Here is a 17,913-nt window from a genome sequence, read left to right as displayed (position 1 = left end):
TTGCTCTTTGAAACCATTCAAACTGGACTATGCTATATACATTATATGCTTATGTCACTTCATGTTATGCCATCCGCTCCTTAAAATTTTGTAGTTTCTTTATATACACATTGCATCCTATGCTATTGTATCATCAAAGAATCAAATTCGCTCCCACTAACCTCCTCATATGTTTAAGATAAATACACTTGTATATTTAAATAAATCGAACCCTTTTAGATTCCCCTTTAAAGTGTACAACTCCAATGATAACTTATATTTAGTATATTTATCAAACTCTGTTCTATAAAATAATTACGACGTCATTTATATGCTCAATAGAATGTTTGCATATTTAAGAAGTTCGAGGAATCGTTAAAAGACGATATTGCTCCTAATAGTATCATTAAGTCGATTAAGCCTCGAACTAGTTCAAATAAGAATTTTAAGGTGAAATTAAGAGTTTCACAGTCCATGAATGATTTAAAATAGTGATTTGGAGTTTGAGGATCAATTTGGAGTTAAACCGGAATTTTCACTATCTAGGGGCAAAATGGTCATTTGCCACCTGGGGATAAAATGAAAATTTTAGAAAAAAAATTTTTTAGCCCCATTTGACTTATTGGAGTATGATTTGAGGTTTAGAAGTGAAAAAAATTTTAATTTTTGATATAATTTGGAGTATAGGGGTGAAATGGTAATTTTACCACCCCGAGGGCAAATCGATAAATTTTCATCCCTGACACTTGTCAAGACCAAGGGATTTTATTCATCATGGAAATGGATAAACATGAGAAATGTGTGGTGGAGAATTAAAAAATTAAAAGTCAAATATTTAAAATTTGAACCAATAAGAAAATGTCATGTGTCATGCTTTTATTATTTTATTATTTCTTTATAAAAAGGCAAAAAATCAACCCATTTCTCCCATAGTGATCAGCCAAATCAGAAGAGAAAAGAAACCAAGGAAGAACAAACCCTAGGTGAGAAAAATCAAACATAAAGTGTTGGAATTCAAGGATTTGATCAAACAAAGGTAAATTTTTTTTTATTTTGCTAGTGATTTACCTTACCCATGCATTGTCCCTTAATTTTCATGGTTAAATTACATGTTTTCACGATGAATTCATGGCTGGTCAAAATGGGTAAGGAGAGAGAAAGATGTTGGATTGAATTGATTTTAAGATATGTTAGTGTTTTTAGTTAGTTTAGCATATTTAGAAGCAAAACAATAAGAAAAGAATCCATTTTCCCCAAGAATCTTCATTGGCCGAATCTTCCTTGATGTGTGTGGGTGATAGATTGTTATTATTTCAAGAGAAATGGCTTAGAAAATGATGAATAATGGTGAGAAAATTAAGTAGGAAAAATCACGGTGTTAGTGCACTATAATGGCTGAATTTTTCCATGAAGAAATGGGAAGGTTTTGATGCTGAAATTGGTGTTATTTAAATAATGTTTGGTGAATTGAGGTATTAGAAATGAAATGGAGCAATTTGGAGCCAAATCGGACACAATTGTCATTTAATCGGGTAATAGGCCGAATTAGGTCAGCACAGCATTTAAGCGGTAGTCGGATAAGTTGCATATCATATCATGCATATACACCGAGCCTGAATTGATTTTATAATGGTCAAGCATTAATGTGGTGAATTATGTATTGTACATTGTGGATAGGTGGTGAGTAAATTACACTGGTAAAAGTACAGAGATTGTGCTTGAAGATTGGGATTAGGAGAACATCGACTCCTAGAACTGTGAGTAAACTTATTATCGTCTTAATTATCTAGAGTAGTTTTATACAATTATGTGATTTTATAGAAAATGAGTTTAAATGGTAAATTGTTATGTTTTAGGAGAAATTGTGATTTTATAAAATGATTTTGTAAATTTTCTAGAAAGTGGAATACTGGTTTTGAAAATAGAGTAATTGGAGACTGCCTGCGTGTGTTATAAATTGTGTTTTAAATTATATGGCTTATAGTAATATGTGAGCATGAATGGCAAAGTCGGTATTTGTATCAAAATTATATATACTATGTATTTAGCCTTGAGAGGTAAGATTGCGATAAATTACCATGTCATGTAGATAAGGATTTTATAAATCAGGTGGTAAATAAAATAATCCATAGTCACTGCAATGGTGGGGGTTTCCGTGGACTACCTATGAGAAGGGCACGGTAACCCAATTATATATTTACCTCTAAGGAGAGATATTGGATGAAGTATCTCTTGAGGTAAAGATTTGAGTGCACTTCACGTGGACCACAGCGTGAGAGTGAGACTCAGCCAACGCCAAGGAATGGTTGTGTGTCAGATGTGAAAACATGTTTATGGGTATGGGACATTTAACAGCCTTGGCGGTCTTAGTGGGATACCTTGACGAAGGTACCCGTGAGAATGATTTTGACAGAAGCCAAGTTTTGTGAGGTATATAAGCCATGTTGATTAATTGAGTAAACTGAATATTCATGTTATGAAGCATATATTGGAAAAGAATATTTTAATTCGTCTCTATTTACTCGCCTTTAGATAGTTTAGATGGTGTCTGTTTACTCACTGGAATTTTATAATCTCACCACCCTCATTTCCTCACATTTCAGGCTCAAGGAATTCCATAGTTAGCTGACTTTGACAAGGACTTTCATTTGGACTTGAATAAGCAAAAGTTGTAGGTTTTCAGCTTCCAATGCATTTTGGTTAGATGTGGGCACACGTGTCACTGTAAAAGTAATTTTATACTTTAGTTATCCGATTTAAAGTATGTATGAACATATTTAGCTTTTATACCATGTTTTTGGCGGGTTTCGGTATTTTCAAAGAAAAATGACTAAAATGCCCATGTGAGCCAAAAATAATATTTTATTGTTTTGATTTGAAAATGACTTATGATTTCTTGAAATGCGAGATTTAATAACTGTCGCTCACCGAGGAGATGCGGAAGCTGATGCTAAGCCTTGCGGGGTTTCGATCGACATTCGGGGTAATGAATGCCTATCGAGACGTCACTGCGGTTGTCACGGGCTCGATGGGAGTTCCGGGTCGTGACAATATTCATCCAATATGAATAGTACATCTTCAATGTATCCTACTAAATTGATGGAGTTCTCATACATTTAATTATGCATCTTTATGCAAACTTGAAGTGTTAGATTCCAATGTAACTAAGTAATACTAAAGAAAATTATTTTCTTAGTGTCATCATTCTCCCACTAAATGCAAGATCCTTTGTGAGAGTAATATTCAAACTATTTTGAATATTTCATGATGTTATATACGTACATCTCAATGTGTGCTTGGAATCGTATTGGTTTGGAGTGTTATAATGGGCTATATATATTGAAGAAGTATGGACCAAATCATATCACCATATGAATTTGCTTTTTTCTTTGAATAAACAACTCTATGTTCTACTCAAAAGAAAGTTCCATTTTATATGAATCTATATTCATTCTTTTGATCAATTAATCACAAATTCATGTGACCTTTACTAAGATCTTATCCAAGTATGGTCACTTAATTTATCAATTAATATGAATTCTTGATCAATCTTATTTGATATTATTTGCAATTCATAATTGATCAAGTATAATTGTAAGGATAAATATGAAATGTGGATAATTAAACTGATATAATTATTTAAGCTTGAAACATATAAGTTTTTCACATCTAATGTCAAACATAAATGTTTCACCAGCCATCCATATGGCAATAACAAAATAATGTTTCAAAAACATTCCAATAAATTATCCAACATATCAAAATAAATAAGAGTGCAATTACTCAATGTAGCATTTAATGCTCTATGTAGTTTACCCATGGGGTCACCTCCTCAACTAAGATCCTACTCATTTTTATCCTTGGTCCATACAATTTGTCATACATATGAGAACCAATTTTGAGGTATCATATGCCTTTAAAATATAAAGTTGAGTTACTTAGTCCATAGTACTTGAATTAGAAACTTCAATAAGCTTCATTTTCTTGCTCACAATAGCTAGGTACTCTTCGCAATTTCTCCTCCAATGCCCAAGTTTGCCATAGTGATGGAAAATTCCCTTTTCATTGCACTTTTTGACACCTCTCTTAGGCTTCAATGCCTTTTCTTCTTAAGATTCTACCTTCTGCCCTTTTTAGGTTTTCTTTTTCTTTGGCTTCTTTTAAGCTTTTGAAGAAGAAAAATATAGTAAAGCTCCTTTATCCTTTTTGATGGACTTCTTTGTCGCGTCTAGCATGTTCAGAAGTTCAGGAAGAGTAGCTTCCAAATGGTTTATATGGAAGTTCAACTTGAACTAACTGAAGCTGTCAAGAAGAGACTGTAGAATTAAGTCAATACTTAGCTCATGGTCCATTGCCAGTCCTAATTATCCAAGCCTTACGATGAGTCCAATCATCTTCAGCATATGGGGCTTGACAAAACTACTTTTTGCCATCTTGCACCAGAACAATGCCTTAGAGATCTCATATCTCTTAGTTTGCCCTTCTTTATCAAATAATTCTCTAAGGTGAAGAATCATGTATTGGACATCCATGTGCTCTAGCTGTTTTTGAAGCTTACGAATCATGTTGGCCAGCATCACACATGTTGCCTGATCATCATCATCCTTATGATGTTGATATGCTTCACAATCCTCAACACCAACATCATTAACGGGGATTGGTGGAATAACAGTGCCAAGGACAGATGATTTCTTCTCCTATTTCAAGACAATATTGAGGTTTTGAAATCAATCTAGGAAGTTTAGGCTAGTGAGTTTATTTGCATCCATGATGCTCCATAGTGATAGATTATTAGCCATTTGTAATGTATATAAATATGCTTGAATAAAATAAAGCAATTAGTAAATAACATGCGTAAACTATTTAAGATAACTATTTAAAACAAGGTTTTAAGATTTTAAATAGTTCTCCCACTATTTTATATGCAAAATGACAACCCTCAAAGTTATTTCGAGAAGTCTATACTAGGATCTTTTTAGTGGGCTAAGATCCTATCCATTCTAGTCATGACTTTGAGTTTTCTCGACAAACCATGATAGGTGGACTAGATAGGTAACTATGCTTAGTAATTGTATCTCCATACAACTCCTAGCTCAGTAGGTGGCAATACATTATCTAACATATCATATATGTTTCACCTAGCTATTGCCTTTAGTTTCATAATAATAAAGTTTTCATGCATTTGGATTATATGAAACTAGTTGAGTAAGACCCACCAAGAGCTCAAACATACTCGTGTAAAACTTTGGCCTTGAGTTTTCTCAACAGGCTTCCAATTAAAAAAACAGCTAGGTTATCTTGTTATATGGTGGAAGGGAACTTAGTCATCCGTTGCATGTGCCTTAATATATAATGAGAGATTCTGTTTTCAATTTTATTAATGTCTCATCTTTTCATGCATAGCATTTATTGAATCGCATAAAATAAATCTATAACATGTGTACTACTTTGCATTGCATAGTATTTATTAGATAACATAAAATAAATCTATCACATGCAAATTACGTTGGATTATTATGACTAACTATGCTAATTTTCTTGAGCCATCAAAAGAAATTAGCTTGGTCAAACCTAAAGGATTACATACAACAGCCTTAAAGTCTGCTTGTAATCTCCTTGTTGTCTTAGTTCTTCATTTTTGATTTTACAAAAATTCAATTCTTAATCTATCCTAATTCTAATTACATTTAAATGTAGAAACCTCGAGCTACATCTGAGAGGAGTTAGATGAGGAAAGAATTCTACAAACTGAGATAAAGATTTAAGGCAAGACACAGAGGCCCTATTTCAAAAATTCTAAGAATTTACATTCAACCATAGTACAATCATATTGAGCCTAAGTCCATAATCATCCACATACATTCATCAATATGAATAAAATTTAAAGACATATCTCATTCATATTGTTAATTATATGAGATTAGCAATTTTCAACATTTGAATTTTGTCAATTTCAAATTTTTGGGTAACCAATTAATTCTATACATGAAACCTTTTCCATATATGAAAAGTATTACTAATCAAAATTAGTAACATTATCCACTCATAATCGTATCAGTATTAGAATTAAAATTTTACAAATCAAAACTATTTTAATTTATACTTCCCAAACATTTTAGGTAACCTTTTATTAATCCATTTTAAATTCTAGATTATATGTGTTCAATTACTTAATCTCATTAGGTAATTTAAATCTAATATTACAGACAAAAATCTTTAATTCATTTTCCTATGTTAAATTTGAATTTCCTTCCCTAAATGAAGGGAATTAATTCATGATATAATCTTCCCCATAATTTTAAACTTCTATAATTCATAGGAATCAAATTCCTTGATTTATGGATGTGTTCAAATAAATTCTGACATCCTTAATTTAAGTATGTCAAATTTATCTTTAATAGAACCATTTCCATAAAATATGGTGGCGTTTGGTACTTTACAATGTAATGTGATTACAGGTAATGTAATTGTAAGTAATGTGATTGCAAGCAGCATGATTGTAGGAAAAATAATATTACAGTGTTTGGTATACAAACAAAGTAATAATTAAATGCAAGGAAGATAATATTACAGGGTTTGATTTACAAGTACTTTGCTAGGAATGTAATATCAATTTTCAAAATTACCTCTATTTATTAAAATGCAAGTTTAATATACTTATATTTTTTTATTGTTAATATTTATATAATATCATCTCTTAAATATATTTTTAATATCATATATTTTATTTTCATTTCTTATTATAATCTTATATATTTTATTTTCAATTCTTATTATAATCTTATATATTTTATTTTCATTTCTTTAATACAATTTCTTATGTTATATATTTTATTTTAATTTCTTTTTCCTATATTATATAAATTTTTAATTTCCTATATTTTATTTTATTATTAATTTTTAATTCCTATATTATATATTTTATTTTTTTATTTTAATTATACCGTTACAAAATGTCTTTAACAAAATAACAAAGTCAAAGGATAAAAATGTCTTTAAAAACATCGAAGGGTGCAATGCAATATGATTGCATTAGTTTTGGACTGCAATCACATTACATCCCTTGATAGTAATGTGATTATATTGTAATCTTATATTATTGTGGTTTGTTACAAAACAAATACTGTAATGTAATTTAATTGGACACATTGTAGAGAATGTGCTCCCACTTCCCTCATACCGAATGCTACCTATTAGTCAGCCAGTTAGTGCTCTTGATTGTAGCAATTTAGGCTTCAAATATGGAAATTTAAAATTCCCAAAACCAAGACTTTTCCAAGTTGTTGGTAACACTGTACCAGTCACAGTTTTGTGGCTTAAAGCGGCTCCAAATTAGGGAATCTAATCCTCAATTTTTAATCATGGTCAGCTAACATATGGAACCTTTCCATAGGAAATTTTCATGATTTTTGGATGCAAATTGACTGGCCAAATCACCCAAAAACCATGGCCCTATTGCTATTGCTGGCAACAATGGTGCAGCTATGGTTTTTGATTTTAAAACAGCTCTAAATCAGGGAAGTAATTCCTAAAGTTTTATTTCTGGTCAGATAACATATGGAACCTTTTCATATTAAATTTTCATGATTTTTGGATGCAAATTAGCTGTCCAAAACATCCAAAAACCGTGACCTATGTCTGCTGGACATAGTCACGATTTCAGCCACTTGTGTGGCTTTATGGTGGCACAAATTTAGGGATTTAATCCCTTAATTTTAGTCATCTTAGCAGGAAATTTTTGAACTTATTTCAAACTCTAAAAGTCAGTCAATAAATGCAACAGTTTGCACAATTTTAGGCCTCCTCTAAGTTGCCATATTCAGCTAAAATCGTGGCCTGAAACCGTTTCTGCCAGCAGCAGTTTCAGTCATGGTTTTATAACTTTCGCACCACTGTTTGCTGCTGGTTTGCAACATTATTGGAACTATTCCAATGTACATTGCTCCCAAATTTTTCTAGCAATTTTAGAGGCCTTAAAACCCCTTTTAAAAGCTGAAAACTGGATCACTAGCAAAGCTGGATAGAATCTAATTCTGTCACCAAAACTGCATCATATCACCATGAATCCGAGTCCTTTAGTTGCCAATCTCTTTTGCGCATCTCATGCACATATTGGTTTGCAAGAATTAGACACTTAAACTAGATGAGTAATCAAATAAATAAGTATTCAAATTAATAAATCAAATCTGTCATAAACAACTTTAAAACAAAATTGAAAATTTTAAAACTTACTTTGTGATTCTCGAACACTTCATATCCATCTTTAATATGGAATCAACAGCAACAAAACATTAGTTTGTATTAAACAAGCCAAGGCAGGCTCTTATGCCACGATTGGGAATGGCATAATCAAATTAAACGCAATGGAATGAAACCAGAAAAAAAAATTCTAAACGAGTAACAAAACATGCCGCGCCTACCACGGATCTCCTCGGTGGTTTTAATACAAACAAAACCAGAAAAGACGAATAATTGAAAAAAATAAGATTACCTTTACCATCGTGATAGGTGGTGTGGCTATCACGATGGTGCCTCTTCCTTGTCCAAACTTTGAACACCACAAAGGGAGCAAAGAACCCAAGCCAATCAAATACTTAGCCTCCAATGGTTACACACACAGTTGCACTTGAACCTTCACAAGGAGGGAGCTTTTCTCAACTATGCCTTTGTGCTAGCAAGGTGGAAAACAACTTGTCCTCTCCACACAATCACACTCCTCCTAGCCGAATCATAAAGTTGGAAAATTATTTTTCCAAGTCTTTCAAGAAAGTAAATGGCTAGGCTTTTCTTGTTAGTTTTTTGACAACTAAAAAACCTAACTTGTGTGTTTCACTTGTTTTTTGATGAGTAGTTGAAAAGTGATATTTATATCTAGATTAATTAACTTCTTAAATTGCAAATAAAACCTCAATATTATAACCCTTTATAATATTGAGTTAAACCTTTTTAATTAAGTCATTGTAAATTAAAATTAAATTAAATTTACTTTATTTGTCTGCAATTAAGACTTTAATATTATAACTAATTATAATATTGGCCTTATGCTTAATTCATCATATTCTCAATTTAATTTATAATGCAACTTATTGTGTGTGACCCATTAGGTTCCTAACATATTGGCAATGGAATTGAATTATAATTTTTATTAAATTAATTAATTCAATTCCATAGACCAAGATTAGCATCTAGCAATGCATCATGGCCATCCAATTGTTAGGAGAGTCAAAGGGTTCTTTGACAACCTTTCAGTGTATAGTCTATTAGTGTAATTCATTCCCTAATCATATATCCCTAAAATTATAAGAGCATGGTGTAGTGTTTACTTTTATCGATCTCCATATTCATTCTTGAAATTAGATTATTAGCTTTATAGAGACATATGAAATTTTTTTTTCATAATCTCTAAGTCGCCTTGGCCAAGAACTTCAACAAGTTAACATCAACTAAGAACTGTTAAGATATGTCCCTTAAATCACTTTGAGTGATGATTCCTTTCTTGACCACTCATTTGCCTTCACATATTTCATACTACAACCAACCATATCCTATTTTGGCATCCTTGGTAAGACCCGTACGAATATGATTAAATATATAGTGCTCCACATATAAGACAACCTGATGTCTCAAGTCTAAGCAGTATTTACACAATTGATACATGAGAAATATTTGCATAGACACTAAAGTGAGATACCAAATGCATTTCTCATGTTAGGTCATGTTCAGTGAACTTGTCCATGGAACAAACACTTACATTCTAGTTTTAAGTATCTCTATACTTCAACCTATGAGATTGGTTGCTTACTTCTCAAGTAAGGAACATAGAATACACCAGTCTCTAAGAATCATTGATGTTTAGCCTTAATGATACATTGACCAGGAACATTTAGAGATTATATTTTGATGCATAAGGATCTCATAATTGTAGCCCATTACAATTCCCTTGCAAGGCATATTAATCACATGGACTTCATCCAATAAACTTATAACCTTTATAATTGATGCCTTATTGATGAATGAAAACCTCTAATCATTCAATGTGAATGATATGATTACATGTTTGGAACTAAGCCTTGACCAATCTTAATTGGCTGCAGGGCTCATTCTAATATATATGCTTGATAAATCTTACCTGCGATATCCCAAATTTTAATATTCGCAGAGAGTAAAGTAATAGTGGTGATGTGGACTAAGGGTAATTTCATCCTCTTCTTGGTGAGTTTTAGCAAATATTTTATATCCAAGATTCAATAAATTATTCTTATAAAAAAATATAGTTTTCTTTTTGTCAAGTCAAATTGGAGACTTAAAAAGCTAGATACATGTAAGAAAAGTGTAAACTTTTTACTAAAGGCAATTCCATCTTTTTACATGACGAGCTTAAATCAAACTTTAAACTCAAAATCCCACAATTATACTTTTGAAAACTTAATTTATAATTCATTTAATGTATTTGACAAAAAAAATGAAAATATGAAGAATTTTGATGGAAAGGAAGCTTTAACTCTTTCTTCTATTCTACATGGCCGACCATCACTTGAAAGATTTCCTTCTTCTCTTTTTCTTCTAAAATGCAATTCTTTCTTCTTGTTTTACTTCCCAACCCATGGCTTCCTCCAAAGAAAACCTTGCACCAATTTTTTCCATTTTTCCTTTTGGTTCTTCCTTTCGACCTTCATCCTCACAAACAAGCAGCAGTTTTTTCCTTTCTGTCCTCCATAGCCGAACCTCAAGGAAAAGGAAAGCTTCTCTCTCTTTATGATTTTTCCTCACTTTCTATCATTTTCATATACATAAGATTTAAGCTTCTAAACCTTCAATTTATCAAGCTAACTAGGTAAGGTTTTAGATTTTAAAACCCTTAATCTCATGTTTTCAAGTTTCAAAGTTTTATTCTCTAAATTTCAAATTTTCTCTTCTCCAAATATGTTAGGGTTTTGTTTCCCATCTTTAAACCAAGCTCACCAAGGTAAGGACGTTACAACTTTAAGTTATTAATTTAGTGGGTTTATTATTTAGACTAGATTTCTAGGTTGAACTTGAGGTTAGATTGAAAATGGGTAGATGTTTATTTATTAGTAATAAATAATGAATTTATTAGAAACAATTGAGTTAAATGTGTTGTTAGTCATTATAGCATCCATTGGTGCTTCAAAACCCAACTTCGATTGAGGTTCTAGTGTTGTGGTAAGGTAGCATAAAAGGTGAGTGAACCTACATATAAAATGTTTTGCAAAAATGAATATGTGTTTGAATGAAATACTTAAATATACTTATTTGAATCTTTCATGGGAACAAGCTTTTAATGAATGATATCCTTATGTTGCAAAACATATAATGTGATGAACCATGTATATGAATTATTATATTGAATTGCTATATGAATTATGGTGTGTAATATGTTGGAAACCTTCGAAATTGGATTACAAAACCATGTGTGTGGTCTAAAATAATGAATTGTGTGGAAGGTATTGATAAAAAAAATTCTTAATTATATGTTATTATGTATGTTATGGCTTAGGACGTATGGTCCAATGACATCTATAATCGTGAATGTGTAGTGTGAAAGTGCATATAACGATAACGGTGGTGTACAATAGGGAAGAGCTCACGACACGATAACCTTGTGCAGTGTGAGAGTGCACATGGTGATAATAGCTACATGGGGTTTGTGAATGCACATGACTTGTGTTGAGGTCAAAGGCTGTATGTACAGGACCATATTGGTTATGAAGGTTAGCTATTAGAGTATTATCCTAGATGAAGGATGGAATTGACTGTTCCTGGGAATAAGCTAGATATCCTTGACGCATGTTTGAAAATATATATTTATATATATACATGTGTACATATACTATAGAATAGAGATGTTTGAGAAATGTAATGTGATTACATTGAATGCTAAAGGTTGGAAACTCCTAAATGTATTCGAAATGATTTGAATGACAACGTAGAATATGATTTGATTTTAAAAATATACATTACATTGTTTCTATCAAAAGTGCATCATTTTAAATAAAATCTTCCGTTTTGTTTGCTTGTTCCCTTCCTATGTTCACTCACTAGGTTTATACTCATTCTTTCAACTTCATGTTTTGGTTTATAGATCCAGAGGTAGTTGGATCCTATATTGAGGAGTCTACTCATACTTATCTTTTGGTAAGTTTACCGAGGCATTCAATAGTAGTGCCCACGCCTAGAGTCACTTCGCTAGTAGTCAAGGGTCTTTTGCATGTGTACATGGATGCTTTGATGTAAATTGTGAGATTTATTTTGTAAACACTATGTGTCCAGTTTGATTGATAACATTACGTTGGGGATAATATATATTTGGTTGCCATGGTATATTATTGAGAAATTATGATTGAAATTATGAATTGTGACTATTAATGAATGATGTATGCGGATGGATTGATGAACAGGCCTATACAAAGAGGCTTGCTTGGGCCTAGTGGGTTATGCTTATCGGGCTCTTGTGCCAGTCATGGCCCGAGATTGGGTTGTGACAAAGTTGGCATCAGAGCAAAGTAAAGATGGTGGTGTTGTCTTGCTTGACAATTCTTGGAAACTCTTACGCATGAATTGTGGCAAAACGTGGCTCTACCAAGGTTAAAGTGCCATATGTGCCATATGTGATTCTTGCCTACAATGCTCTGATAGGGACCCTTTATTGCCATTAAAAAAAGTGAAAGTTGGTATCAAAGCCTTAGGTATAAATGAGTCCTAGGTTACATGTTGAGTCCAATGGAGCTGTCGAAACTATACATAGGATCTTATGGATGGTTTACGAACCGCGGTGCAACTCACACATAAAAGACTATGTAAAATCCCAATTATGATAAAAACCTACCCTTTACCTTGTGTATTGATATAAATTGTAAAACTGATTGGTGTTACTCTTTCTCAAGTGAGAATGCCATCTAGGACACGAGCCACCTTTAGAAAGACTTTAAAGCAAAATGCTCATAACGAAATGTAAACGAGATTATATATCCTATGACTAGGGTTCATGGTAAATGAGGTAGGACTATTAGGTTCACTAGAGCCGAGACATCTATGGACAAGCACATCTTGTTCATTCTCAAGATGGTAGAGGTAACACTAAGCAATTCGATAATGATTATGTAGCACATTAAGGAAGTTGATAGATAGTAGTTGAATCATGAATGTAAATATATACACAATACTTTAACGTTAATGATTCTAAGAGTTGGAATACTTAGCTCTTTTGATGTAAGATAGTAGCTTTCGTAGTTGTTAACAAATTGAGAGGTTTAGTCAGTTTGATAAAGAATAATAACATATTTATAAATTGATGGAGGTGGAGTTTGGTTTGAATTTCAATAAGGTAGATACGTTATATTCAAAGTTGTGACTAAAGGACTTTGCTTTTGGAGACCTTATGGAAATGAACTCAAACTTTGATTTTGAAAACTTCTAATGGGCAATTAGTAGATTTTATCACAAGAAAAATTGATTCATTAAGGTTGAAGTATGGAGTGTTAAAAATTGACACAAGATAGTGCTTTTGTAGCTTAGAGGATGTTTGATGATATAAATATGTGTTGGATACCTTAGTGAAAATTTGATTCAATCTTGTGCTTGAAGTGAAGTGTTATTTAACACAAAGAAATATATGTTCCATTTAGTGTGACATTGGAAAATGTGTTCTTTTTGGGATCTTGATCTAATTATTGGTATTAACATTGTGAATTTCCTAAAAAAAAAAATTTTTTGTTTGTTCCTAGTCCTACAATTGCAAAGATTAGTATTACAATAATTAAGGAAAATATTCACCTTAATAGCATGGTTGATTGCCTTAGACACTTATTAAAGGTTGATGTAGAGAGTCATTAATAGCACAAGCAATTAAAGGACTTGATAATAAACATCTTTTGGAGTGCTATTAAATGGTTACTAGTTAATGAGATTGACTTTCGAATGGTAACCCTAGTTTTTAGCAAGGTACAATATGACATTTGACTAGATAGTGTTTGTTAGGAATTATTTGTTGGTCCTAATTATATGTGCTAGAGGGAGGTGAATAGCACAAATCGGCTCTTGACAAGAAGAGGAATTAATTTTCAAAACAAAGAAAATAAAAACAAAGTAGACAATGTGCAGGAATTTAAAGTAGTTCGGTCCAAGACCTACATCCACTACCTTGATTATCCAACCAAGGATTTTTCAAACAATTCCACTAAGAACCGGTGAAATTCACAAGCTTTCACCAAGCTTTACAATGGCTTTTACCAGGCTCAGCCAAAACCTTTCACAATAGCTTTTCACAGGCTAAACTAAAACCCAACACCTAACTTTTCAAGGCTAAGTTAGAACCTTAACACATTTAAGCAATCCTAGCTTGAAACAAACACTTAGAGTGACTCCCTCACTCTAAGAATACGAGAAGAGAAGCAAAAGAAAGTACCTATGATCATAAGGTTGATCTAAATGGTACAAGGTTGAGTGCAGAATACAAATACAAAAGATTGGCGTTTAAGTGCAGAAAGGTGCAGAGGAGATTTTCTAGTTTTTCAGCTCTATATGATTCAAATCGCTTCCACACTTCCAAAAACTGATTTCTGATAGTTGGAAGACCCTTTTATACATGGAGAAACAGCTCTGATGGTAGTTTGGCAGTTTATGGCCGTTGGAAACAATTGAGAATTGGTTCTAGTCGTTATTTTGTCTTCTAGTGCTCTGGTTCAAATTACAGACAGAGAGCTCTTAGTCTACTAACTTTCTTCTTGGTCGACTAAGTTGGTTCTGTCTTCTGGTCGTAGATTCTGGCAGAGAGTATTTAGTTGACTAACTCATTTCTTAGTCAACTAAGTTGGTTCTGTCTTGAAGTCCAGATTTTGGCAGTAGCTTCTTAATCGACTAACTCTTATCTTGGTTGACTAAGTCGATTCTGTTTCTCAATACTCTTCAGCCTGTCATTTCTCCAATTTAAATTTTAGTCAACCAACATTCTTCATTATTTAACTAAAGACCTTCCTTTTTGTTGATCAATTGTTTTTTCTTCATTTTCATGATTTTTGATATACACATTTGAAAGGTTGATTTATTATTTCCATATGACTTTTTGTCCTGTACACTTAGGTAGAAATATTAGACACAAATGAATGGGAATGTTTTATTATCATCAAAACCTAATGGAGCCAACATTATTGTTTATCATGGTATGTGGTTTTGTCATGATCCTGAATACAAAGACTAAAGTCATGGTTGAAGGGGTAAATTGTACCAAAAAAGTCAACTTTTGAATAAGTACATTAAACCAATGGACTACGCCATAATATGAGAGTACAACATGTTGTAATTGCAAAGGATATTATTAGGTAGCATGGTAAAGCCAACAATGAGTGTATAATTGGAAACCTTAACTACGGTTCCAAATTTGAAAAAATATGGGAGAAATCAATGAGACTATGGGTGGCACTTTGAATGGTGGTTACGATCAAGCCTTGATATAAGTCATAAGGATTGGGATTTGTAGCAATCTTTAAAAGTTCGAATATTAGAATTTTGGGTTGTAGTGTGATGAGTTGTTAACTCCTAGTTAACATAAAATTCAAGTTGTTAGCTCCTAAATTTTATATTTTCCCCTCTCCAAAAATGTTAGGGTTTTGTTTCCCATCTTAAAACCAAGCTCATCAAGGTAAGGATATTACAAGTTTAAGTTGTTAATTTGGTGGGTTTATTATTTAGACTAGATTTCTAGGTTGAACTTGAGGTTAGATTGAAAATAAGTAGATGTTTATTTATGAGCAATAAATTATGAATTTATTAAAAACAATTGAGTTGAATGTGTTGTTGGTCATTCTAGGATCCATTGGTGGTTCAAGACCCAAGTTCAATTGAGGTCTTCGTGTTGGTTTTGGTAAGGTAACATAAAAAGTAAGTGAAATTAGATATAAAATGTTTTGGAACAATGAATATGTGTTTGAATGAAATACTTGAATATATTTATTTGAATATTTTAAAATATGCATGGGAGCAAGCCTTTGATGAATGATATCCTTACGTTGCAAAATGTATAATGTTATGAACCATGTGTGTGAATTATTATATTGAATTGCTATGTGAATTATGGTGTGTGATATGTTGAAAACCTTGGAAATTGGATTGCGTAACCATGTATGTGGTCTAAAATAAGGAACTTTATGGAAGGTATTGATAAAAAAATTTCTTAATTATATGTTGTTGTGTATGCTATGGCTCAGGAGGTATGGCCAAATGACATCTATAACCATGTATGTGCATTGAGGGAGTGCACATGACGGTAATAGTGGTGTACGATGTGGGAGAGCTCATGGCAATTATAACCATGTGTGCGGTGTGGGAGTGTACAAGATTGTAATAGTGGTTTATGGTATGGAAGAGCTCATGACACAATAACTGTGTGCAGTATGGGAGTGCACATAGTGATAATAGCAACATGCGGTGTGGGAATGCACGTGACTTGTGTTGAGGTCGATGGTTGTATGCACCAGACCATATTGGCTATGGAGTTTGGCTATTAGAGTATCATCCTAAGTAAAGGATGGAATTGACTATTCTTGGGAACGAGCTAGATATTCTTGATGCATGTCTGAATACACACACACACACTTATATACATGTGTACATATACTATAAAATACAGATGTTTGAGAAATGTAATGTGATTGCATTGAATGTTGAAGGTTAGAAACTCCTAAATGTTTTAGAAATGGTTTGAATGACAGCATAGCATTGGATTTGGTTTTAAAAATACAAATTGCATTGTTTATAACAAAAGCGCATTGTTTTAAAAAAAATCTTCTGTATTGTTTGCTTGTTCCATTCCTACGTTCACTCATTAGGTTTATACTCATTCTTTTTAAACTTCATGTTTTGGTTTTTAGATCCGGAGGTATTTGGATCCTATATTGAGGAGTCTACTCATACTAATCTTTTGGTAAGTTTACCACGGCAATCAGTAGCAATACCCACAACCAAAGACACTCTGCTACTAGTCAAAGGTCTTTTACATGTGTACATGAATACTTTGATTTAAATTGTGATATTTATTTTGTAAACACTATGTGTCTAGTTTGATTGATGATGTCGTCATGAGTTGGCAACTGATAACACTATTTTGAGGATGATATTATTGACGAAATTATGGTTGGAAATTATCAATTGTGGCACTTAATGAATGATGTATGATAGATGGATTGATGAACAGGCTTATACAAAAAGGCTTGCTTGGGCTTAATGGGCTACACTTATTAAGCCCATGTGCCGATCATGGCCCGAGATTAAGTTGTGACATTAGCGGTTGGAGCAACAATAGGGAAGAGGATGATGGCTAGAGCTTAGGGAATCAAACTAGCAGAGGGATTAGGCAGTTGAAACGGTAGGAGAAGGAACAAGCAACCGATGGAGGGCTTGAGTCTAACATCAACGGTGCTCTAGTACGATAGCTTGGAGAATCGAATGAGCGGAAGGATCGAGCACTTCAAACAATAGGAGAAGGAATAAGCAATCGATAGAGGGCTTAAGTCCGATGTCGACAGTGCTCCGGTGCTTTTCAATCGACAATTTTGGTGGCAGAGGTAGAGTATAGGGTGGGGCAACAGTAAAGGTAGAGAGGAGAGGAGAGGAGAAAAGAAAAGAGAAAATAGGGGAAAAAAATCCACTCAAGTTGTTTTAATATGATGTACCGACAGAAATGTTTGTCGATGATTAAAAAATAAATGGATGGAAAATAAATCGTTCAATGGGGTTTTAATTGGGTTCACCGATGGAAATTTTTATCGGTGATTAAAAAAATAAGTTGAGGGGGGGGGGGGCGAATGAATCGCTCAGGAGTTTAAATTTGGCTTATCGATGAAATTGTTGTTAATGCTTCCATTTGTAAACTAACCAATATCTTAAGCAACTAAACCACATTACTGACCATACACCTCG

This window comes from Theobroma cacao, chromosome 9 (genome assembly GCF_000208745.1).
Source record: "Theobroma cacao cultivar B97-61/B2 chromosome 9, Criollo_cocoa_genome_V2, whole genome shotgun sequence".
NCBI classification, from domain to species: Eukaryota; Viridiplantae; Streptophyta; class Magnoliopsida; order Malvales; family Malvaceae; genus Theobroma; species Theobroma cacao.
Note: the sequence above shows the minus strand (reverse complement) of the source record.